The sequence below is a fragment of the Alligator mississippiensis genome, chromosome 3 (assembly GCF_030867095.1).
Source record: "Alligator mississippiensis isolate rAllMis1 chromosome 3, rAllMis1, whole genome shotgun sequence".
NCBI lineage: Eukaryota > Metazoa > Chordata > Crocodylia > Alligatoridae > Alligator > Alligator mississippiensis.
Genome location: NC_081826.1, coordinates 16,091,967 through 16,119,068, shown reverse-complemented (window position 1 = coordinate 16,119,068; position 27,102 = coordinate 16,091,967). Strand labels below are relative to the sequence as shown.

Here is a 27,102-nt window from a genome sequence, read left to right as displayed (position 1 = left end):
GATCCTTACTTATTTACCTCAAAGGAGCTGAGACCTTAAGAAAAACATGAATGTGGTGAGAGAGGCAGTCAGCAAATGGTTAAGAGCTGTTGCCTGTCACTGATTTATTAGAGGTATAAAGGAAGAGGCATGTCTTTTTTTCCAGGTGGACAGAGAAGCACGAAGCTTGGGTCTCTGCAGTCTGAAGGCTGCACTTTGAAACACAAAACTGTGCCGAGGAACAAATGCCTCAAAGAGACCTGAGCATGATGCTAGTTCTTTCATTTGCAGACCAGGCAGCCAGGCAGTGTGCAATCAAGTATGATAAAATCACAGGAAGTGTCAGCACTGGGGTTGGCCTCACCCCTCTTAACTTAACTCTTCTGTTTGTTGGTGTCTGATATTTCAACACATTAGTTCTCATATTAAGCCTTGCTCCAGCAGTAGTAGGCTATGCTACTTATATACAGTTATGCTATTTAAAATTGAAGTAACATCAGTCTTTAAAAGACCAGGTTTCAATGCTTTGTAAACCAATGGAAGCATAAGCAGAGCTCACAAGCAACCAAGACATGAGTTGTTACGTTAAGTTGGGAACTGAGGATAGTTTATCAGCATTTGATTAGTTTCTCATCAATCCAAAATCTACCATTTGATTTGCCTGTTTCTGTCCTAACAAGCTACTTAAGATAATTCCAGTACATTATATTATTATTGTACTGCTCTGGGCTGTGTGGCAGTAGTGTTGGTATGATTTTGTGTCCTCACTGGGAAGGTCATTGTGGTGAAGGATGATTATATTCATTTTCTTTCTGTGGCTCTGGAGAGACTACCCCTAAAATACTCCTTGGCAGCTCAGTACAAATGTGATGGATGCAAACTGAGTGGCATGCAGAGAAAAGCCAGAAAAAATGATTATGTTCATAGACTTCATAGACATTAGGGGCTGGAAGGGACCTCGCGAGATCACCAAGTCCAGCCACCTCTTCTATAGGCAGGAAGTCTGCTGGGGTCAAATGATCCCAGCAAGATATTCATCTCTGGAGGAGCTGCTGGGCTCCAAGTGTCCCATGGCCCATTCATTTGGTTTATGTGAGATGTTCAGATACCTCAGTAAGGGAGGCTGTGTAAGTAACCTGGATTGACAGGCAGCAATGAGGTCTAAAGGAAGATGTGGTAACTTTTTACAAGTACCTGAGGGACACCCAAAACCAAGGAGAGAGGATGGTTTGTTAGGGTGAGGTAATAGGAGGGATTATAACTAATGGGATGACATTAAAGGGAATATTAAGGCTGAATATCAGTCATTTATTATTTATGAATAATATAGTGAAGTCTGCAATTTAGGCAAGCAGCTAAGCATATGCCGAATTTTAAATAAAACTAGTTTTATCAAAATCAATGGTGCAACTTAAGTGCCTTACTACATCTACTTCTTAAATAAGAGGGTGTTCCTTTGACAGACGAGTTAGAGATCCCATCTTTTCCGTTCATTAACAGAAAAATATACAGATGAATTATGAGACTGAATTACATATGTTGAGAGAGGAGCAAAGGCCTCAGGTTTCAAGAGATGAAATTTAGGTTGGAGATTAGGAAGATCTTTCTGACTATGCATGTGATGATAAATTGGAGCAGGCTGCCCAGCAAAGCTGTGGCATCTCCATCCCTGGAAATTTTCAAGAGCAGGTTAAACAGACGCCTGGCTAGGATGGTTTAGTCAGGGACGATCCTGATCCTGCCTTGAACAGGGGGCTGAGACTAGATGAATTCTTGAGGTCCCTTCCAGCCCTACTTTCCTATGATTTTAGAAACTGGATGATGATCATGAAAGAAGGTATAGACTAAGTCTTTTTGAAATAGAGTGGGAGGTAAGCCTGTGCTTATAAATTATGTGCATCTTCAATTCATGCGTTGTCATCCGTAGGTAACTTAATCACCTGCTTTGTATCTTTTCCCCCAAAATATCATACTTAACCTGAATAACAACATAAATATATATTTTGCATCCCTAATTAATATTTTAGAGTGAACATTAGCAGGCCTGTTTTCATGGTGTGCTAACTGGAGTTAACTAGAAAAACTGAAACAAGCAAATGATAATCTTGTTTCTACAGTCATTGATGTAACAATAATAGTAGTTGCACACCACCATGCTGAAAATCAACTCCCTTCATGTCTAAACAATAGAGTGAATCACAGAATCCTGACCTTGATGCATAATGAGATCATGTCGTAATTATAGCCCTGGTGCTTTCTGTATAAACAGACTACATCATCTGTAAATGCTGTGAGGTGCTGCTTTTTACTTAAATTTACAAACAACTAAGCCAGAAGCTTCACACAGTGAAAGAAAATCTGATTTTCTGCAAATGAAAAGATTAACCAAGTTATTTGAAGTACAGAGAATCCATTGGTAAGCATCTACAGTCTGTTGAAAAATGTGCATTACAGGGTTAAAGATGACCAAAAAATAGCCATATTTTATAAAGGTAAATGAAGCTACTTTCATGCATGGAATTAAATTGTTTGATCCATGTGATAACTGACATGCTCTTGAACCACAATGTGCTTAAAGTAAATTCCTTTAATTTCATGGTAAAATGAATTATAGCGTTGTTCTGCTTGTGTCTGCTGTGGTGCAAGCTAAGGTAGATGTAACACATAGGTGTTCTTCAGCTTTACCTTAATCCATGATCTGGATAACACTATTAATATGCATGAGTGTACATTTGGATATACTTTACTGAGGAAGAGATAGGAAAATTTACCATAGCTGTTCAACCCCTTTACAAAGGCAAACCATCAAAGTAATACACATGCTTCTGGGCATTAAATAAATAATTGAGGAATAAAATTAAACCACTCATCACCCCTCTTTTCAAACCATTCAAGTACATGAAGTACATTTGAAAAGTCTGTTTTCCCCTTGATGAACCCACATAGCTTCTGTTATTGAGGAACAGTAGTTTAGCAGCTCCTGGTACCTTTGCACAAAACACCCTGAGGGGTCAAGAAAAGAAACCATTGCCAAGAAGAAGCAACTCCACCAAGGAGCCAAGGGGAAAATGAAGACAAGGAAAAAATGCTCTGAGGCAGGCAATACTATTCATAGCATATAAACTCTAGTACAGGGGTTGGCAAAATGTGGCCCGCGGGCCGGATGTAGCCCGCCAGGCTATTCTATCTGGCCCATGGGGCCCCTAAAACATTTAGAAAGTTAATATATATCTGCTTCTGGCTGCCTGTCATGAGGCCCTCGGTGGCTTTCCAAAACTTAGTAAGCGGCCCTCCACCCGATATAATTGCCCGCCCCTGCTCTAGTATCTGCTGGGATCCTGTGCTCAGCTGATTATTAGGGCCATGTGAAGCTTCGGTCCCTGATTCGATACAGCAGAGATTCAACCCAATTTAGTGGCCAAATCTCCAAATCCAAATTGAATCAAGAGATCTATCATCTGGACAAGGGAGAAGAGATTGATGTCCTATATCTTGACTTCAAAAAAGCCTTCGACCTGGTATCCCTTGATCACCTCTTGGCAAAACTGGCCAATTGTGGCCTTGGGTCCACCATGATCCGCTGGCTGGGAAATTGGCTCTGTGGTTGGACCCAGAGGGTGGTAATTGATGGAAGTCAATCGTAATGGTGCCCTGTGACCTGTGGGGTCCCCCAAGGCTCTGTCCTTGGACCCATATTGTTCAACATCTTCATTAATGATGTGGACATTGGAGTCAGAAGCGGACTGGCCAAATTCACCTATGACACCAAACTTTGGGGCAAAGCATCCACACCAGAAGACAGGAGGGCGATCCAGGCTGACCTGGACAGGCTCAGGAAATGGGAGGATGAGAACCTGATGGTGTTTAACACTGAAAAATGCAAGCTTCTCCACCTTGGGAGGAAAGACCTGCAGCATCCCTATAGGCTCGGCAGTGCTACACTGGCTAGCACTATGGAAGAAAGAGACTTGGGGGTCATCATTGACCACAAGATGAACATAAGCCTGCAATGTGATGCTGCAGCTAGTAAAGCGACCAAAACTCTGGGTTGCATCCATAGATGCTTCTCAAGCAAATCCTGGGATGTCATTCTCCCCTTGTACTTGGCCTTGGTGAGGCTGCAGCTGGAGTACTGTGTCCAGTTTTGGGCTCCACAATTCAAAAAGGATGTGGAGAAGCTTGAGAGAGTAGCCAAGAATTACTGAAAATCAGCAGTAACAGTCCAAAGATTTCCAAGTCTGCTCTCTTAAAAAACTCTTGGATGCAAGTTATTTGGAACTACTGATTTAAAAACATTTAACTTTTGTAGCTGGGATTCAGCATTCTCTTGAGGTAGGGTTGGAATGGAAAATATTTAATCATCATCATCTGCTGTGATATTTTGGAACTGCAAAGAACCACAAAATAACCCCGTAAGACATTCCAGTGCTGCAGTGTGATGCGTGAATCATCACTAGCCAAAACAGAAGGATGCCAAGACACAAAAGTTCAGTGGCATGTATCAGCACAGTGTTTAACATATATTGCATTAAAATGGCAGTGTTCAAATGTGATTATTCTGTTGTTTTCTGCAATTTTATTCAAATACAAATTTGCTCCAGAACTCAGTGATGTGACAAGAAAGTCAATATAAAGTGCTTAAATAGATGGTCTCTCCAGCCCTTGATGTATTGATGCCTTATGCTATTTGTTGATGGCTTTGGGATAATCATATTTGTGTCTTATATTTCCTTCTGATTCACTTAAGCATGACTCTTTTTAGCATTTCCTAGCCATTAGCTGTTTCTTGTGGTCCAGAAGAGTTGTCATTTTGTTGGAGGCAGCATCTCATCAGGATGTCTGCTTCCTCCTTTAGATCATGGGAAAGCTTTCATTGATCATGCCAATGGTTCTTTCTCTATATTTGATGACAAAGCTGCCATCAGCAATGCAAGATTGCAAGTAACTGATAGTTCATCTCCAAAGTCTATGAAGGGATGATGATAAATTAGAAATGCTTCCTCTCACCATTATAATGATTTACTCTACTGAGTCTGTAGAAAATGTCCTGTACATGTGATAAGGATTACAGATGGATACTAATAATCTGGATGTTGCAAAACCCTTCCCTCCCTATTGATTTGTAATATGAAAACAGACCCTGTGGGCTGCATGCAATAATAGTAATTTCCTAGATGTTTCTGCAAGAAGAAGACACTAAAAGTCTGAGTCAGCTAGAGTTGTCTGCAACCCTTCTCCCTTATGAAACTTTGGGGAGTTTGAACTGCAGGAATCAGTCTTCAAGCAGTGCCTTCTTGGTGTGTGAGAGCAGCCTTTCAAGAAAACAAACTCCCTATCTCTGCCTCAGCTCTAACCAACTGGATACTTATATTCCTACTTAACCTCCAGAGAGTCCAGGACCCAAATCCAGATTCACTCAGTCTTTCTCGTGTCTTCACCACAAGGTCATATTTTGACTACAACTATCTCGGTGGACTGTTCTTAGTGAAGCCATCCTGCTTACTTTTCCCAATGATATTTCTGGGCTCTTTTCACACTGCCCCTTACTGAATTAGAATGGGATTGGATTTCTGGCCATGCAGGCCAAAAAGCAACTTTTAAGTTTCTTATAACTTAAGGATGTTGCCTTTTCTCTGTGAACCAATGGATATGAAAGGCAGAACTTACTGTTTGAAATATTAAGTATTTGTGTTATTATGTGCCCCAGACAAATAAAAAAGTTTCCCCTTTACATATATCCCCAATACATATATCAAAAGTCAAGTCAAAGGTTCTTCCAAATCTAACAGCACATGGGGTTGGTGTGGTTATGGCACACCAGTTTCTGCAGCCAACAGCATAAGGGTGGCATGCAGCTAGAATCACTTTTAGCCATTTTTGACTCCTTGGTCTGAATGACCATGTACCCATTTATAGCTGGATCAGATAGGGCCAGTCTTTGGCAAGACTCCAGAGCAGGTGCTGAATTCACACCTTTAGAGCCACAGAAAGACATCTGAACCACTCTGCCAACACCCTAATTGCATAAATGCTCATATATGTGAGTACATCTCTCATATATGATTAAATTAACCAATGCACCATATCAATCATGGAATGATTCAATGCCAAGACAAATCTTATGGAGGAAATAAAAATAGAAATTTCTAGTGGACTTTCCATAGGATTCATATCTACAGGATGCACTGCTATGTAAAAAGACACTAATCTCCTTGGAGGAAAGGCATTACATAAAAATAAAACACTATGAAGCATTATAGTGTAATTTTATAAATGCCTCACTTTTGTCAGGAAAATCATGAATTTCATTCTTTTCATAGGCTTTTTAAAATATAAACTAGGCATGAGCTCTGACATTGGGGGGAGGGGCTGTTGCAAATGGATGGATCGAAAAGAGCTAAACCAATGACAAGCCAAACTTTGAGAGCTGCCAAGTTAAAGCCTGACTGCATGGGACACTAAGACTATGGAGATATGAACTGCTTTACCACATGTCATTTGCTGGGTAGTAACTGCTTGTGTGCATATGCTTACTCCATAGTAGGTGCATCTACACGTTCATTAATGCATCTTTGCTACTGCATATTAAGCTTAGTACCTCTGAACACTTTTACACGTGCTCTGGGAGCTGTTCTAATTAAAATACCACTGCATCTCCTGTATCAGTGTCCCTGTGCTTAAAAATGGTAGTGGGGGAACTTGAACTAAAGCTTGTTTGACAAGCTTTAGTTCAAGCACAGGGATGCTGATACGTGAGATGCAGGAGGCTGCTGGCACACGGTAATTGCCACGCTCCAGCAGACTCGATTAATTGAGTTTGTTTCCACATGCTGGATTTCCAGCACATCGCAGCAGTCTCAGCGCTCGTGTATAAGCACCCTCTAATATGAGGTACTAGACAAAGGTGCAGCGCAGCAAAGGCAAACACTTTTTTGTGACACTTAATGTGCAATAGACTGATTCTGCTGTGCATTAGCATGGTTTTTGTCACTGCACACAAAGGCGCAGTATAGAAGAACAGTCCACTGTGCATTAAGCCATCCTGTGTAGACATGCCCACTAAGTACCAAAATATAGTAGGTTAACCTTCAGTGAAAGAGGAGTAAGTTACCCCCCACTAATGGAGCTAAAACCAGCTCTGCTCCATTTTAACTTGTAGTGTATTGTACATATATCCATAGTGTAAGAGAACAAAGAAATCATTTCAGGGTATCCTTATTGACACTGAGTAACACGTTGCCATTTACCAAAAGCCCCATTGATTTTGGCAACACTACTTCTGTAAATGTTCATCAGTGTCAATCCAGGGTTTACAAAACAGGGCTAGTGATTAATTAAATTCTTCCATTTCTCTAGGCAAAAAATGTTCCTGGTACTGACATGGCTTCTCAGCACTTTCCACATACATTTCTGTTTGCCAGCACACTAATGCACATACCTCACTTTACAAATGTGAGTGATCCCGTTGAGTCCAGCGAGATGACTCTTTGGGATACATTCCAAATTTAGCCAGTTCATCTTACACAAAGCCGGGTTACATCTGTATAATGGGATCTTTACATTTCCTTATGTCTGCTGCAGAAGTGGGTCCCAGCTGCTTGTGTTAGATCTGTGCAGTTGCCAAATGCCAATACTCATCTCTCCCTCCCCCCTACACAATAAAATTAATGGGCAATCATCTAAATGAGCCAGAGCGCCAAGCCCCAAGCCCCTGGAGGATTTGTTTTGTTTATTTTGATACATTTTAGCAACTGAGCAATTTTCAAGCTTTAATTCTAGTTACATAAATTCTCAAATCCTCTGACAGGCAAAGATGATCAGGTGTATTTACAGACAGGAAAACTAAGCTAAAGAGGTGAATTGGCTTGACCAACCTCACACAGGTATTAAGTGTCAAAGCCTAAATTAAAATGCAAGAGTCTCTTAGATTTAGTATGACACCTAGTCCCTGGCCACATTATCTCTCATACCATTAATCTGCTTCTCTTACCGGTCAGCTGAGCAGAAGAACCAGCATGAACGACTCTGAAACTGCTGATGTCATCAGTGTTAGTTTCTGTAGCACTGCCTTCCACCCACTTTTATATGTGAAATTAGTGCAGCTGAATATACTCCGGCACAGTTTGTGCCAAGTTTATTGTTCCTGGGCACTGCAGTTATACATGCAGTTATACATGCGCTTGGGATCGCAGCACGTTGAGCTGGGATGGAGCAGCCCTGGCTGGCAGCGAGCCCTGGGGGCTAGCCTGTTATACTGGGGCTGCTTTGACCTGGCTCAATGTGCTGCACAGGGGCTGGTGGGGGCACGAGGGTCCTCTAGTGTGGAGGCAGCCCCCACACTGAAGCGCCCCTGTGCTCCAGCCAGCCCTGTTAGCTTCTACATGGGCACTGTGGCCGAGCAAATAACTCTGCTGTAGGATAGGACTTGTATCTAGCAGTACTATTCTATGGCAGAGTTAATTAGCTTACTCCATCCTAATAGCACAGCACGTGTAGATGGTGACATTTTTTGGTGGAGCTAATTAGTTAGCTTTGCAGTAAACATCTCGTATAGATGTGCCCACTATGTTCACAAAGTGAATTCGATCCATTCCAACAATGAAGCACCTACGACCGTGGGTTTTCTAGCCCACTCCAAATTCAAGCCATTGCGGGGGATGGGGAGTAGGAATAGTCTCTAAGGGCACTTTTACGTGTGCTCTGAGAGCCGCTCTAATTAAAGCACTGCAGCGTCTTGTGTATCAGCGTCCCCATGCTTCAAAATGGCAGTGGGGGTACTTGAATTAAAGCTCATTTGACGAGCTTTAGTTAAAGCACTCTTGCCACCATTTTGAAGTGCAGGGACGCTGACACATAAGATGCGGGAGGCTGCTGGAACACGGTAATTACTATGCTGTAGCAGACTCATTTAACTGAGTCTCCTCCGACACGCTGTAATTCCAGTGTATCAGAGCAGCCTCCGCACTCATGTACAAGGTGGAGAGAAATCTTTTAAAAGACTCAATGGCAAGCTTTCAGCCTCAGTGACTGGTGTACAGTTTGCAGGTAATCTTTATAATGAACAATGATTGAAATTAAAATGTTAAGCACTCAGAGCTAGATTACCAGGAGAGACTCAGGTGCTGCCATGCTGAACCCTGTTGTTTTGAGAAATTCACTACCCTAAGAGGCCAGGCTTCTTCAGACTGCATGGGGATGCTCAAAACGGTATTCACAGAAGCTGGCACTATGAACAAGGAGCTGCTTAAACTAACCAGGAGGAAAAGTTGAGGATAAGTAGGAGCCTATCTCAGGGTCATAGAGAGATCTTCCTTCTATTTGGTATTTGCAGCTATAAACCTTCTCCTAGATGTAAAGTCTGCTCATTTATTAATACCACATTATAATGATGATGGTGCCCTCCCTTTACACGCAACATATCAGTGCTTAAGCATTTCTGATTGGAGCAGGGATTTAAATCCACCTTGCCCACATCCCAGGTGAGCACTCTCAACTCCTGGGTTACTGGATACAAGAAGAGACAGCACCAAGTCTTCTCCTTTTGGCTGTCTTTTGTGCAGGTTGAGGTGTACTGAGAATTTACTTGCCATATGCAGCCCTGATGGGACAGGTCAGAAAAACCTAGTCCATGAACTACATCAGGGCTTGGAAGAGAGCTAGACTCCAATCTGCTTGGCCACATCAGGGCTTTAGCAGTTGTGCACATAGTCGGTGGTAGAAATGTAGGGCCCTGCATGACTTTTCAAGTTGAAAAGTAACCAGGGTCTGTAGGCATCGTCAGGATTAGGCCACAACTGCAGTGGGGGAAGAAGGCCAATGGTGCATACATTTTGGATTTCGGTGCCTGAGGGCCAGGGCACATGACAGATTTATGCTACCAGCTTCTATAACATAACTGATATAACATATAGGAGCCTAACTCGCAGCCGTACTGAGATCTTTCCCTCTATTTGGTGTTGACAGCTATGATCTTTTCCCAGAGGTTTTTAGGTTACCTAGAGAAAAGCCAAGGGTGAAACAGCTCCACTGTAAGTCACATGGCTGTAGGTGTCGTGTCCACAGCTATCGCTGTTTGTTCGGTGCAAACACGTCAGTACTGTCAACACCCACGGAGTGGCAGACTTCTGTAATAGCACCTACTGTGGCATCATGGGAGAACTGGCTGTCTATTCACTCTGGCCCCTGGTTTAATGTACATTAGTGTATAAAAACACAGTCAGTCATACTGGGATTCATGTCTTTCTTCAGGCCCTAAGTCTCCCATGTTAATCCATTCCTCGTATTCTCTAAATTTCTGAGTCTCCCATTGGGACATCTCGTTGAGGAATCTGTCTTCAACAAATGCTTCAGAGGCAGCTAATAGCCAATTATGGAATAATTTGCTTATGGGAGATTTTGCCTTCCCCATGTCAATTAACGGTTGGTTTCTGTTCTGAAGCATGAGAGGCTATTTCCCTTACGAAAATGTTTTTATCTTATTGGGTATAACGAGGGATGTTCCCATTAGCCATATGGGATAACAAATCCTTTAAAAAACCCAGCTGACATCCTGTCTTCAATAATATCTCATGGCCGGGTGATTTCACGTAGGCCCCAGGGGCATGCAAGCAGTTATTTGTATAAGACCATCAAGCTAAACCTTCCAATGTGCTCCAAAAGCAAAACCTCATTGCCGTGCGAACCTAAAAATTTCACAGGGCACATCTGATCCAGTTTAACGCAGTAACTCCTTCGCCACTTGTTCATTCTTCAGCCAAAGTTTGCTTTAAATGTCATCTTACAGCATGATTTGCTATACATCCCATTGTTCATAATTGCCTCAAGAACAGGTTGCTCAGATCCTCTTTCTCCCAATCTTTTGCACAGGGAATACAATAGAAGGACTGTAGGGGCTAGAAGTCAGAATACTATTCCTCCCAGACTCTTCGTCCTTGAAGAAGCAGTGTTTGAGAAGGGCATTGGGATACTGCAAACAGATGTGGCTTCAAAGGACAAAATGTATTAATGAGATAAAGTAGGTGTCTTTACACCAAATCTGCTATTTGCTGCAGGGGCCACGCAATAACCGACACACACAATATTGCACAAACACCTACGGAGAGCTCAGAGATGTTGAAATCCACATCTGCATCCTATAGTGCTTGAAAGAACCCAGTGTCCTCAGGGCATCCCAGAATCAGCCTATTTCCTCTCTGGAAAAACAACATTTCTTACTCAATCCGGCATGGAAGGGGAAAGACAAAACACAGATTTACAGTCTCAGAACGAGATTATTTAGTAGCGAGGGTGCCACATCTTTGAGGAAGACCTGGCTTGCCAGAGTTCACACAGATGGTGTCTGGCCGCTTGGATCCCTCTTCCTTCCTTAGCTATATCTCGGGGTTAATGTAAAGCTCACTGCAATTTGTGCACAGAAGCAAGAGCTGGATAAGCTTTATTACATTGTTCTGGTACGTATGCCTCATTCTTCTTCAACACGCAATCAATGAATACGCACTGCAGGCGGCTAGGTGGTGCTATGAGGCTGGAGCTAGCGCATTGTCCTTTCTAGGGATCTGTATTCCATGTCTGGACAAATTCAAAGGAGCTTGCTGGTTTCTTCCAAGCTCCCAAGTGCACCTGCTTTCTCACCATGTTTTGTCACATCTAGCAATTTATAATAGCAGGGATCCTAGTTTTCTGCAATAAAAAATAAAATCCTCCAATGAAAAAACATAAAAATCCATGTTTTTCCATGGCAAGACCCCACCCCACAATGCTGACTGACCAAAGGGCCCCAGTGGCAGCCCCACCTCTTACAACTGATTGGCCAAGAGGAGCGGAGCCACACAATGAGCTGCCCTCTCAGCCAATCAGTGGTGGAGGGAAGAGTGGGCAGCCACCACCGTGGCTGCTTCTCCCCCGGCAGACTGCTGCAGTGGCCATGAGAACCCCTGGCTCCCACTGGGGAGCCAGCATTTTATTTTCACTAAGTTTTTATTCCATTTTTTCTGGCCATTGTAAAGATTTTGGGTTAAAAAAATAAAAGCAAATTCCAAATTTTTCCATGGCAAATGGATTTCTAGGATCCCAGGTAATAAGAAAATGTCAGTGTTTTCAAAAACAAAAGCATTTGCCCCCAGAATTGAGATGCACTGCTTGAATCATTAAAAGAAACCCAGCTAGAATCCCTTTTAAGTCAAATGTGGCTTGAGTTAAGCCCCCAGACACATTTTTACGTGCTTAAATAAATGTCCTGATTTTCAAAAGTACATTAAAGTAATTTATTTAGGATTCTAGATATGGATTAACATACCCAGCTTCAGGCATCCAAGTGTTAAAAATGATTCATTTAGCTATTACTCATGATATCCAGCTCTAGTAAGTATGGTACTCTTGACACCAATACTTGTGCAAGTGAAGCATTGCTGCAGCAGATTGGTCAACACCACACAAGAACCGTACAGACAAGAACAGAAGTCAGAATATTATTCCTCTTAGAGCTTTTCCTCCATTACCAACAGAGGCAAGGCAGGGCACTGGAATACTGCAAACACGTACAGCTTCAAAGGAGACAAAATATATTAGTAGGATAAACAACAAGTTTCTTTTGCTTGCTGCAAAGGCCATTCAATAGCTGACACATACGGTATTGCACAAACATCCAAGGACATCTTAAGGATGTTGAAATCCCACATCTGCATCCCATAGTACTTAAAAGAACCTGGTCAACATGGCCAGCAAAGTGCTCACTAAGACAAATACCATGGTTTAGAAGTTCCTGCAGATGTTTTTGCCCCAAACCACAAAAACACAGCATGTAAGTACACCCATCTAAGTAATGTTATCATCTCTCTCCCAGCGAAAAAGCCCAAGAGCCTCTAGTCAAACAGCATGCAAAATGTGTTGACTAACGCTCCTTGTGTCCTGGCCATTGAGGCAATTGTGGTCTCGTTGACTGCGGAGTGCACAGTAAGTGTCAGCCTTTGTTCCTGACAGCTCCAGAGGATGTGAATCTGTTGCAGCTCTTCCCTTGAGCAACTTTCTTGCTCAAGTTGCAGAGACTAAAAGCTGTAGCTCAGGTCTCACTGACAGCAGCCAAGAGGGCAGCTGTCATATAAGCAAAGGATCACGTGGAGTTTTGACGGCTGTGTGCCCAGATGTCTCAGAGGAGCTTGGTCCAGAGGAAGCATATAAGTCACTGCTGTGTTCCCCCTGCATATATGATCCTCAGAGGATGTGGGACTACTCCAGGGTCACTCTCTAAGAGGGAGTAGCTTAAGGCCTGATTATTTGTTATCCCCCTCTGCAAGTATGAAGGAGGTAAAATTGGCCCTGGGATCATCTTCAGTTCAGAGGGCTTTCTTGCCTGGCTTAAGATCTCCATGCTAGCCCTGATTTCTGCTTCCGAACGCAACATGGGGAATGGAGCGGACGAATAATGGGTGCAGCCAGAGCACTGCACCGGGGCTAGTCTATGCTGCCCAGAGATCCTGGGAAGAAAAGCCCAGTGATTTCTCACTGGGACCACATAAGCCCCTGTGTAAGTCTCCAGTGTACAAAGGTGCCTTACAGTTTCTTTGCACCCCTGCTCCTGCTTCTTGCTGCTTGCCAAGTCTTTTAAGACTAGTCCTCTCCTGAGTAAGGAAATTGGTTTCAGTTGAGCCAGCCACATTTGTCTTTGGAGGCAGTAAGAGCTAATACCAGCTGTACATCTTCTGTGCCAAAACCAGGCTTTTAACCCCATCTTTGCTGGCATAGAAGATGCCTATCCATGACTTCTTTTATTGTGGAGAAGCTGCTGTGTGTCAGCTTCCACATGGCTCTGGACAGAACAAGACCTTGATCCAATGGCAAGGAGACCAAGACAACGGGACATTCGTTCTGCTGGAGCCTTTATCTGACTTTGCAGGCATTAAGCTTCTAACATCTTCTTCTGCCGGCTCTGCTGTTGCGGACTTGCAGACTCATAGCTGGAGGCTGGGCAGGTGATTATTATAGTAGCAACCTCCACTCACCATGTCACAACACTGACAAAAGCTATATGTGGCTTTTCAGGAGGGAAACCATTACCATTGGCTGTCCTCACCACATCCTGGGGGTGCTGCCACTGCTTAGTCCACAACTGCTTATTCATCGGCGTTACCCCTGCTTTTTTCACAGCGAACCTTCCCTGAAGGTCATTTCACTATCTGCCACCTGGGGACTTCTTACACTTAAACAATAAAAATGTTTAGCTAACATGCTTTTGAGAGCCGGGCCCTGTGAGTAAATCTGGAATAACTCTGCCGAAGTCCAAGGAGTTACACTGTTTTAAGAGGTGTGTGAAATCAGAATCAGGCCCAGAGTACCTGTCTTAATATAATGGCTGTAAATTCAAAATAAAAAATATGGTAGCCTGTGGTTTGGATAGACTGCCTGGATACATGACTCCAGTTCAGCACAGACACTCTCCTTCCTGCATACATGTAAGACTCCTGGGTTGTGTTAAATTCTAAATGATAAGCTTGGTTGCATACTTGGCTACTGATTGAATTACTGCTGTGCACGGAGACAAAAGAGCACCTGCTGACACATTTAATTATTAAATGAGGTGCAACAAAGATATGCCTCCGATAAAATGGGTGGGAAGATTATTTATGCCAAATGATGATCTGGCCCTGTATGTTTCCTGAGAGATTCATTTAATGACGCGATGCATGAAATGCTTTACATTATGAGGGACCTAGCAAGGCTGTGAGTGCCGAGGGACATGGTGACACTGCTCACACTCTGTTTCTGAAAGCATGTGCTCAGTATTATTATGGAGTCCTATATGCTAAGGGCTGGCTTCAGTGGTAAAGTGAATATCCTGAATTTTCTGGGGCAGCCCTGAATTTCAGGGCTGTTTTTCAGTGTCTGGAAAGCTGCCTGGGTTTTGTAAAATTGGTGCTGAATTGACCAACTTGTGCAAACCTTCCCTATAGTGTCTATTTGCTGAGACAATATAGCACAGTGCTCCCAGGTGCCACCAGAAGGCAACTAAACTGCTTGTTTTGGGAGAGTGCAGTCTAACCATGTTCAGACAGGATCTCACCTGGGCAAATTAGCTTATGCTCTCAGGAAAGCTAATTTGCTCCTCATAGCAGCATTGTGAATGCAGCTATAACAATTAGCTCTGCTGAACTCCAAATGTAATTGGTGGTATGAGCATGAATATACTGCTTTCCACTCTGGAGGTAATGGCTAATAGGCAGTGATAAGTAACCTGCCTGTAGTGTAAAACTAAGGTGGCTATATTAACTGGAACTGGATGTGTCATAGCCTCCTTTCAGTCCCAGATGTTTCAGAAGCACCCAGAACTATGTTGTGGATTTTATTCTCCAAATATTGGTTGCTGTACCTGGTGATAATGACATTCTGTCCTCCCTGGTTAGGACAGAAATTACATATAGATCAGTAAAAATGATTGAAAACCAGTTCAAATCTGTAACACAACAGAAGTTCGCTGCTTTTAAAATGGCTGAAACCAGTTTAAGATAAACCTGCATGGATGTTGTATCAGACTTAACTGATTTAGGTTACGTCAGTTTATTGAACTTCTGTCCCAGGTCCCTTCCAGATTCAAGTTAACTCACAATCCCCCAGCATCCCAGGATACTTTGCACCTCCCCCACAACTCTCCCCTCACAGGGTGTGCAGGTTAGCCTTGGCACAAGACTAGACATTAGACTAAACATTAGGAAGAACTTCTTCACAGTTCGAGTGGCCAAGGTCTGGAATGGGCTCCCAAGGGAGGTGGTGCTCTCCCCTACCCTGGGGGTCTTCAAGAGGAGGTTAGATAGGCATCTAGCTGGGGTCATCTAGACCCAGCACTCTTTCCTGCTTATGCAGGGGGTCGGACTTGATGATCTATTGAGGTCCCTTCCGACCCTAACATCTATGAATCTATGAATCTATAAGATGTCTGCTCCAGCTGGGCAGGGAGGCATGCTCTAGCATCCCCTCTGGTGGCATCCGGCTGCATTTCCAGAATCCAAAATGAATGTCTGTTTACTTGCTTATCAGTTCAACCTATTCAGCTTAGACTAACCTGCAAAGGTTGAACTGATTCAGTCTTGGGCTTTTTGACTATCTGAACGTAGTCCCTGAGGCTGGGATTAAGCTGAATACAGTTTATACAGCCATCAAGTATACAGTCAATGCTCAGCTGCATTGGCCTCTTCAGTGGCTGCTCCTACATGCCCCAGTAGGCTCTGGAAGCACATGGAAAATGCACTGTGCGTCGCCCACTCACACTTGCTGTGCTGACTGCCCCAGCCATGTACAAGGAGAAAGACAAGCAGGGCCAAACTGGTCCTGCTGTTACTCCGAGTGGCTCTGCATTTACCTTTCCCTACCAGTGCTGTAGGATTCGCCCCAAGCTGGCATGTGAAGAAGCAGAAACAAGCTGTGTTGTCTTTGAGATTTACTATCACCACCTACTCCCTTGCACTAGCCTGATTCCCCACAGCAGCTCTTCCCCCTGCAGTCAGTGAAGCTTCACCCATGGCAAGAACCACCCTCTCTCCCAAATGAACTGCTTCATCTACAGGAGAACCTGCCTGCCTCCATGGTTTACTGGGGAGGGAAAAGCACAGTGGGGTGAGAGGTAGCGGGACTGGGTGTAGAAAAGCAACAGACTGAGGGAAAGAGCATTGCTTTTGGAGAGTATGAGGCAGAACAGCACGGAGTGATTTGTAAACCAGATGGGGGGAAAAACAATATTGGCAGGTAGCACTGTTTCCAATTTGTAACTGGGACGGCTGGTGGAGAGGGGAATTTAGGGGCAGATTGAGGGTCAAACCAGGGCTTCTGAATCCCACTCCTGTAATTCAACCATTGGGCTTTGGCATCGTTTCCTTCTCCCTGAGCTGGACAATGGATACCAAGAAATGCATGACGTGTGCAAATTCTCCAGAGGCTCTAGTTATAAAGTGCTGGGGTTGCCAGCTGTGCTAAGGCCTTTGTTATTTGTGTCTTCTCTCCTTGCCGGCAAGATGAAGCTAGTACTGGTATGTAAGTACATGCTGCAATCACACTTTCATTCTGCTGACTACTTATCTGGAAGAGCTCCTTGCTTTTCCTGCCTGACCACCACAGTCGTAGCCAGCAGAAGCACTGGAAACTGTATTGCAGAGAAGGAGAAGCTGCCAGGGGCTGCCTTTGTCTCTGTCTCTAGCAGTTCTAGTTTGTCAACCTTAGAGCATGTTGCAACGTACATTTACTTTCCCAGCCTAACTGACATTGAGGGACACTGGAGGGAGATGACCTACGTTGCTAATGTTTTTTTACCTGCTAGGCCAGGGGCCTCCAACTTCTGGACAAAGGGGGGACATACACTCCGCTGGCCACAGACCCCTTGTGGGTGCCATCTCTGGAGTCCCCCGCAGCTGCTTGGGCAGCTCAGTTTCCCCCAGCTTTGTGGGCTGTGCAAGTAGCTTGGCTCCCCTCTGCAATATGGGCAGTGCAGCCTCCCTCTTGGCCATGTGTGTAGCATGGGCAAACCAACCCCTTTCTTGCCATGCGGGCAGTCTGGACCCCCCCCCTGCTATGAATATGGCACTCTCCTGCTGCCCAGCCCCACCTGTCCCAGGTGTAGGGGCAGAAAGCAGAAGGTGGAGGAGGGAGGCCACAGCAGCTGGAGGAATGAGGGGAGCAGCAGCCAAGCAGGAACCCAGGGATCATATGTGACCCCCTGGGGATCAGCTGCGGCCCTCAGGCCACCAACTGGACAGCCCTGTGCTAGGCTACGATTGAGGCTCATTGCTGGGCAGTGATGATGAGCGAGTGGAGAAATTTCTCTGTATAATTGGCACGTGAAGAACATCTTTGTCAAGTGGCACCTCCAGAAAAAGATGGACCCTCCAGTTTACAGGTGAGTGGGCACTGGAAATCAATGAGAAGTGAGTAAAGAGCGCCTATTGGAGGGATCCAGTGGCAGTCATCTGCTTGCAAAATTTCTCACGAGCATCTTTCTACATGGAGAAATGTTGTGATCTTAAGTTTCATTGGTTTGTCTGAGTCTAAAGTTTAACAGCTGAATGCAGCTCCAGCCCCATGACTGCGGTGACAGCAGTGGGAATTACACAGCTACAGCGTCACGCAGGATTTTGAACGTTTACTCCTGAAGTCATACATCACAGTAGGGAACTTCTGTGTTCTGGGTTCCCTACCTCCCTGCTCCTCTCCTTACCAAAGAGCAGTGCTAGAGAATAAAAAGAAAGAAAAAGAAAGAGCTGGAAAAGACCCAGTAGAGCATTTAGCCCAGTCCCCAGACAAAACAGGATTGTTTCATGCCAGATATTCTCTAGTGCTTCCTCTTGCTTTGTTCTAAATGCTCCAATCCCTATGGTTTCTAGTACTGGGGAGACTGTTCCACAATCCAGGGTTGACAAACTTCTATAACAAATATTCCTAAATTCGGTTCTTCATTTTCCTCCCACTCCATTTACAAAAGCTGCTGTCTTTCTTAAGGACACCCTCCACCCCGCTCTTCTCTCTGGCTGCTTTATTTCCTATTATGTGTTTCACTCAGATGTGCCAAGCAGAGATACAATATAGCTGTAAGGTAGGAGACCAGCTGGACCTTGCTCTGGTGGGCAGATGGAAGATGAGTTCCAAGATGACTGAATTTTACCCAGACCTTGTCGTGGGCTGTGCATGGCTTCCTGTCACAGCATTACAATGCAGCTTAGCAGACCCAACAAATGCCCCATTCCTGTTAATATAATTGCAGTCTGCAAATGTTTAAAAACAGTGTCTTTTGAGTTAGCTGCATGCTTCAAATTGTTATGTGGTTAACCACTAAGAACAACCCCCCACACACACACCTACAAACTCGCTGAAGCCAGTGTGGTAGGAGGGAGGGGGCTTCCTTATTTATGCTTTTGATGAGAACAAAATTAGAGTTTCCTTTTAATGTTCTTCTAGTTCTTCTAGTAGCCGCCGAGAAGCAGCAAGCGTTGATTGTCATCACTTCGACATTGCCAGTTTGTGCACATTTCACACTGGCGAAAGGTGCTTTGTTTGAAAGCCCCTAGAGGTTATATCCTGGGCTATATTCTCAGCTGGTGTCAACGAGCCAGCTCCACTGACTTGGCCAGTTAACAGCGACTGAGACTCTAAACCCCTCTCTTTACCTGCTGTACAGATAAAATGCAGACAGAGAGGATGAACCTGCTTCCTGACATGGCCCTACCTGATGTGATTCAATTTGGATTTGAATAGGCCCAAACTGACTGTGGCATGAAGGCCCACAGTTCATTTTTCACTTCCAGTCACTATTTGGTCACTCTGATGACACCCAACAGGGCTAGCCTAATGCACAATATGGTGGGTGCAGATGTGGGGCTGTGTGCCTGACAGGGCCAGCCTGATGCATAATATGGTAGGTGTGGAGGTATGTGAGACAGGGTCAGCCTGATGCACAGTATGGTACATGTGGGTGTGTGGGTGTACGACAGGGGCAACAATGCACAATATGGGGAGGACGAAACAGTGCCAGCCTGATGCACAATATGGGGTGGGAGGGTGTATATGTGTGTGTCTGTGTGCATGTTACAGAGACTTACTAGACCAGAACTGAGCTGAGATGCCAAGACACCAATGCCACAAGAGCTCACAAATAGCCCCACTATGGTAACAACCTCTCTTTCCTACAGACCGGTTTCAAAGCCCACTGAATGAAGGAGACTCTTTCTAGTGACTGCAGTGAGCCAGATCAGATCCTGCAGGCCCAATTCTGTAAGGCACCAAACACCTTCCACTGCTCTGGGAGCTGCAGGGGGGTGGGGGGCACACGCACATAGGGTCAGGCCCCTATCAAGCTGGGAAAGTGTTTAGTGGCAGCTTGTGACAGAGGTGAAAGGTTCCAGTTTCCATTACCAATAGTGCGTGCCCTGGGTCATCCAGTCTCTCTGCAACACAGCAGCAGGATTCGCAAACCTGCATAGGAAGGCAGATTTTCTCTGTGATCTCATGCTGTCACCAGGTGCTAGAGCCCTGCACAGAGATACGGAGTAATTTTTGCTGGTTCAGTGGCAGACAGGTTTTGTTAACTCCAGCCAAGATACAAGAGGATAGAAGAGGAGTGCCGCTGTCTGTCAGAGGAGCCAGAACTAGGAGGTAGATACAGGAGCCCTGCACCGAGGAATCCAAACCATGGCTAAGCACAGGCATTCAAAATCTCATCGGGGGGTCAGCAGAGAATAGGGGATACTCTATTTACCAGGGCACCCCTCGGGGTCACTAGAAACAACAGCCGTAAACTGAAGGAAAGTAGATTAAGATTGAACATCAGGAAGAAATTCTTTATGGTAAGGGTTGCCAAAATCTGGAATGGGCTTTCAAGGGAGGTGGTGCTTTCCCCTACCTTGAAGGTGTTCAAAAGGAGATTAGACAAACACCTGGCTGGGGTTACTTGACCCCAGTGCTCTTTCCTGCCCAGGGCAGGGGGTCGGACTCGATGATCAATTAGGCTCCTTCCGGCCCTAGAAAGCTATGAACTGAAAAAGCCTGAAGCAGAATCGACCTAACCTATGCAGGTTTCTATAAGCAGTACAGATTAGGTCAGGAGTGAACAGAATACACATTCACCCTTTGGTGAGGAAAGCACGTGGGCTGCCTGCACTGGCTGAGGTCAGCAGGGTGGGGATGGTCCCGTATACTTCCCACCATGCTTCGAGGGCTCCCTGGGCTGGCAGAGAATGCCAAGCCAAGCGGCTGGCCCAGCCCTGATTGACTGATGGCCACAGATGACCACACTCCCAACCCCTATCACTGTGGACCGCCCCCATGCCCAGCCCTTGGCTTCCAGGAAAGCCCTAGAGTGGGTCACCATGGCACACCCAGCAGCCCGGCTAGCAGCAGCGAGTGGACAGGGGGAACTCCACAGAAGGAAGGATCAGGCCCCCCAGAGCTCCAGTGAATGGCAGGCAATGGCAGGAGACCTAGGAAACATCATATAAAAATAGAAAAGTACTGAGCTACAGACACTCCCTTCCCCCTACTCCCACCTGTGGCTGACAGCTAGCTGGCCACAGGCAGGAAGGAGGCAGGGTTGGGCAGGGCTGCGCTGATTGGCTTTGTGAGAGCCTGGGGGTGGGGCTAGCAAGAGCAGCCATGCCTGGGCCGGCTGCTAGTGCACCTGCTCACGATGGGGGAGTTAGCGGGGGCCACAAGCAGCCTGAGACCAGCAGATACCGACCTAACTTGAGTCAGCAGGGGATCTGGTACAGAAGTTCAATAGACCAGTCTAACCTAAAATCAATTAAGTCTGAGACTGCATCCATTCAGGTCTAGCTTAGACTGGGGTCTATCATTATTAAGCCAGCCTATGTGCACTGAACTTCTGCTCGCTTATGAAGAAGCATGATCACTTATAAAGGTTTATGTACAACTTCTGTACATGAGTAATAAGTCACACTCAAGCAGATGGAGCTTGGGTTGTGGGCTGCGTCATGGAGAAAACAGATACCTATCCCCATCCCCTTTCCTCCTGCACTACAGGAGGATTGTAAAAAAACTTCCTGCTGTCCCTGCTTCTCTTGCATCTCCAGTACTGGTGGTTCCTAAAGCCCAAGTGGTGACTTTCAACCTGAAAGCAAGAGAATTAACCCAAGCACACAGTACCAAAACACTCATTATTCCTAACACTGCTCCTCTTTTAAATGTGCGGCTTCTCCTTCAGTGAAAGAAATATTCTATGAAGTAAGTGTCCTTCTCTTTCCTTTTATTTTTTAAGGACTACAAAACTACTGAGCAGCATTCTTGCACATGTACGCAGGCAAGGAGATGATTTTGCAAACTCAGTTGTCTTATTCCACCATGTAGCTCCCACGTGATTACACACAAGTCTACACCTAGACATGTACCCCTTCTTGCATACCAACGATGCATACTTTACCCATAATTCTGGGTAACTTCACCTTAAATATAAGCAGCCATTTAAAAAACATTAGGCTGTGCAATATGACTGACTGTTAGGAAGGATTTGAGAAATTATAGAAAAATGCCTGAAATTTAAAAACTATCTGTATGCCAGGAAATGCATACAAACACTTTCCACTGCTTTTTTACACAAGCAAAATGGACAAGAAGGGTTTAAAAGCTTTTAATGAAAGGAACAATCCAGTGAAAGTGGCTTAGCTGCTCTGATCCATTTATCTTTGGAGCAGAGACACATCACTGTATGTATTAAGTTGAGTCTTCAGGACTCTATGCCTGTCAAAACTGTTTATGTATACTTGCCAACAATAGCAAGAAGAGCAGGAGGATTGGCAGGCACAATGGTGAATGAGACACACAGAACTGGAGCGCATGAGTCAAAGATCCTCACATTTGCACAACGATGGAATAACAAAATTTGGAGGGAAAAGAGACTTCCCCATCAGTACTTACTGATGGGGATTACATGGGGTGGAATGAAAAAAACCCTGACCTGGAAAAAATACCTAGAGAAAATGAATAATCAGCTAATTTAATCTTGATGCCTATTCAGTCCTGGTCTCTGCTGCCAGTGAAAACATTTCAGAGTGAGCTACCATGATGGTTATTGCAAAGTAAGTTTAGATTGGATATCTGGAAAAACTTCATTCTTAGAGTAGTAAGGCACTGGAGAAGGCTTGCCTAGGAAAGCTGTGGACTCTCCATCACTGGAGGTGTTCAAGAAGAGGTTGGGCAGCCACAATTGGGGATGATTTAAGCATAGTTATGCCTATGCTCTAACTTCAGTATTTTCCATGCATTTGGTCTTTTCTGGTAGCCCCTGCTCCCCCCTGATTTTCTGCTATATGTGTCAGGGTGTTTTTAAGCCTTCCCAGAAGCATTGGGTGTTGGCTACAGACAAGGCTGGGGACTTTGGGCAGGGGTGTCCCAATACTCCTGCTAGAAGCAAAGCCACAGGTTCCTGGGTAGAAGGTCTTGTCCCTCCACTCAGGGTCAGACCAATCATCATATTTGGGTCAGGAAGGAATTTTACCCCATGGTCACATCGGTAGCAGAGGGCACGACCCTCTACCTGGGATCTCTTGAGCATATACTGACAACCTTTTATAGAAGTAGGACATTGGCTGATGTGGTTTTCCTGCCTTACCTGTAGCAGGTTAGGGTATTAGGTCTATGTTGTGTCAGATTGATGGTAGTCTTATGTAGGGTTTAAATTATGGGATGGTTTGGACAGGGATGATCCTGCTTCAGGCAGGGGGTTGGATTAGATGACCTCTGGAGGTCCCTCCCAGCCCTACTTCTCTATGAGTCTATGACTGTCCTGTTCACACATGCCTATAGGTAGCTGGACTGAAACTACTGCATTCTGAATATTTAAAACTAGTATTTTAGTTACTTGTATTTAAAGAAAAATAGCTTTCTGCAGTTGCAGAAAGAGTTCTAAATAATGACTAACGTCCAAATCAAACTAACTCTAAAATATTTGAGGGCTATGTTAAAGAAAAGAAAAGGAAAGGAAGAGAGAGGTCACAATTAAAAAAAGCACACACAAAGAAGTAAAGTTTATGCTTCTACACTTCCTGGTTCTGGGTGTGAGCAAAAGAGGAAATACCAAAATACCACCAGAAAAGCTATTTCCACCGCATTTCCAGCGTAACCCAAACCAGAAAGCACAGAAAAAACACTTATTCTCATTAGATTGTCAACCATATTTTCAAGCCCAAGAGACTGATAAGCCTTTTTCAACATTTAATCTCTGCTCACCCTCTGAATTTTCTGACATTTGACTATCATTAGGGACTTTCTGATTTAGAAATTCATTCATTTCAGGTTCCTACGAGTGTTGTAGATAGGCCAGTTTGGAGATGAGACTATCAACTAATAGCCAAATTAATACATTGTCTTTTCCACACAGCGTTATCACCAAAAATCTAATCTGATATATCCCTATGTGGTTCAGAAGTTCTCACTCACATCCCTCCTTGGTTTCTATTGAGCTGTTCATCTGATTGTAAGTGTCTGTGCAAAGTGTGGTATCTTGACTTTCCATGTATCAAGTAAAGTAGTGATTATTTTCTTTTCAGCATCACAACCTGAATACAAGGAAAACAGCATAGCTGCCAGCTTAATGGAAGGAAAGGAGAAAAGGCTTATCCTGTCAGCCTTGCTTACAGAAATCTGCTGGTGACTTCGACTCACGCTTTCAGGATTCAATCTAAAGTACTGTGCTAGACGTGGGAGGACTAAAAAATGCCATTGTTTAGAACCTCCAAAATCTTCACGGACCTGGATGAAGCACATTAAAGGCAGTTTCCATTTACAAATGCAAAGGAGGCAAAGCATTTTCTCACTTTAAGGTACCCAGAATTTTAATCTGAAAGCTGCCTTACTACCTGAGACCCGCAATATTGAAAATTAAAATTCAGGAAGCTTTCACTATTCCACTGGGAGGACAATGCTGAAGTGTAAATATTTCAAGTAAACTAAAAACTACCTCCAGTGCAACTGTTGCCTAGTATCTAAGCAATTTCTGGGGCACTGTAATCCCCCTGCCACAGCAAAAAAACCCTCAAAGTAATTCAGACAACTTAGAAAGGTTCAGCATCACTAGATACTTATTTCAGGGCACAATAAAATACATTACAACAGGGCAGCTTCTATTGTGGACAGACAACATGCTCACGTGATTTCAATGGGAGATGTGACTTGGTGAGGTCTGCAGGATTGAGCCCTAAGAATTCCTCTTCAATTTTGAGGCCATCAGACCCTGCATTTGTGACTGCGGCTCTATTAAAAATGTATCGCTAATGCCACTCTCATGCACCCTCCTATTCAAAAGCCAAGTTATAAAGTTCATTAAGCCTTATATTTTATTCCAGTTTCAGAAATGATTCGCTGCAGTGTATCTTTAAGTGATTTTCCTACAATACAAAACAGTCCCTTTTTTGGCCCCTAGTAACACACTGCACCCAATTATCACTTTTGCTACTCGTTTTTGGGAAAGATGATAGGAAAAAATTGGCGCATTGATTCTTTTTGCAAAATTCCTTTTAAAACTAGATGAACAATGGCATGCAAAAGGGCCTAGGAGAGATATCTTTACAAGCCAGATATAAAATCCCTATGTTTTTTAAAAGCCTTTGTTGTTAAGATGAAGATATTGTACTATACCAGCAGTGGCCCTAAACCTCCAGGATCTCTTTCTCACAGGAACAATTCTTAAAATTAAGGAGGCTACTCCCGTGAGTAGGGGCTCTTTGGAGGAGGAAGCATTTTCAGAATTGAGTCCACCTGTATGTTTTGCTCAGGTAAAGTTCATTAATGGTTAGCTTGCCCTGCAAACAGCCCGCATGGCACAAAAGTAAAAATGGGCTTTACCAGCATTACTAACAAATCCTAACTCTTCAGTTGCAGGGATCTATGTCTTTGATTAGCGGTTCACACGCTCCCCTTCGGTCACTGTCTCAGCACTAAAGGTTACAATACCAACCACACCTCGGTGCAACGGGCTGGAACTCACCAGGACTTGTGCGGTTTGAATTCCCATTCCAAATTTGCTTCTCAAACCTAAGGCCATTATTCCATCTTAGGCTAAAATATATTCTCCCACAAGCAGCTGAAAGAGACCATGTTTCTTCAGTTATTAATCCCAGTAAGACAAAAAATCAAATCCAGTGCAATCCAATGGAGGAGGATCCACCGAGTTCTGGAGGTTAAAAGTTTTGGTTTGCATCCATGAATGCCCTGAGCGGTGAGAAGACACAGGCACTACAACTGGGAAGAGAGCAGGAAGGAAAGCCAACCATGTGAGCCGCACGAACAAAAAAAGCGTCTGCTCACGGGGCAGCACTTGGGTTGATAGCCAGGATTTCAGGAAATCCAAACACTCAAACAGGAAATCTGAACACTGGATAAACATTCCAGAATCTCCGCAGATACAGTTAACATGCCGCGTCTCCCCTTAACCCTTCCCCTGCTGACAGCCAGAGCTGAAATCAAACCTGCCTTGTAACCTAATCTGTCCAGCGGGGTTCAAAAGTCTAAACAGCTTCTCATTGTGCATTAGCCTGGGCAGCAAACACCCGGCTTAAACCCCTTTTGATTTGAAAACCTAACAGCCGAGAAAGATTCTCCCTCTATTGTTCTTGATTTCTGCACGGCAACGTTTCAGTTAAAAAATGTGCAATTTTTTTTTTTTTAGGTTAGTATTCCTTATTTGACAATGAAATGATATTGCAGTTGAATACTGCAAAAGCAGAATAGTGAAGGTCTGTGCTGCTAAGCATGTTCACTTATTAGTCCTGTGTTTGCTTTATTACCATCTAGATTTTTTTGCGTACTTTTTTCCCCTCTCTTTTGCTGTAACTTCAGATTTCTACAGCTTTTTATGTGTTACTTTCAGGGTACCACTTGATGATTTATTATTCTGCTGACTGCAGCAGAATGGGGGAAGGGCAGTTGAAAAATGAGAGAGAGAGAGAGCTCTTAAAGAAACAGGGAATTAAAAAAATATATATACTTTTACTCCATTTTGTCAGTTACTTTAGGTGCAAACCCTGCAGCCTGTATTAAGGGAAAACTTCAGATGAAACAAGGAGAGTGCTGCCTAAGGAAGGACTTTCCACTTTGTCTTTTGATTTATTTTCCATTGTAAACAAATTACAGCAACAATAAAAACGCCAGCAAGTTGCTGTGGTTCTTGCTTGTGACATCTTTTGGTGTTTTCTGTAGTTATTTTATTTGATTTGGAGAAAATATCAAATTAAGGTTCTCAGCACCCTTATTATTTAAAGACCCTATAAAGTCTTTTGCAAAAGCAGGTGGATAATTGATCCCTGCTTTTGCAAATGCTTATATATGTACTTAACTTTGCGTGTAAGCAATCCCATGGAAATCCATGAACCATTCAAATGGACAAAGCCAAACACATTTGCATTGGCAGGATAGGGACATATTTATGTTTTCTGAAATGTAGCCTTGTGTGAATTCTTTATGTTAATAATTCTTACTTAAGGCAAGGTCATGATGCTATGAATGCCTTGCCTCCCATCTCCTTTACAAGTTCACTTATTTCATTGTAGCTCAAACTATATAACACCTGCCTGAGGTAGCTGGATCTTCCTGAGTCCTTAAAAACGTTACACATGGGAGCTAGCACACTGAATTTCATGTTGCCAG

The 27,102-nt window shown here is 44.0% G+C and overlaps 1 protein-coding gene across 2 annotated transcripts in view; it reads right to left on the bottom strand.

Annotated features, from left to right (window-relative positions):
• ASAP1 (ArfGAP with SH3 domain, ankyrin repeat and PH domain 1) overlaps positions 1–25,963 on the bottom strand; it is a 282,558-nt gene extending 256,595 nt beyond the window's left edge. Inside the window, exon 1 of one of the 2 annotated variants that reach the window (XM_059723743.1) lies at positions 25,445–25,963. The gene's annotated coding sequence lies outside the window, so the exon portion shown is untranslated. The remainder of the gene's footprint in view (positions 1–25,444) is intronic. The other variant, XM_059723744.1, reaches the window with a different exon arrangement.
• Positions 25,964–27,102: the final 1,139 nt, after the last annotated feature.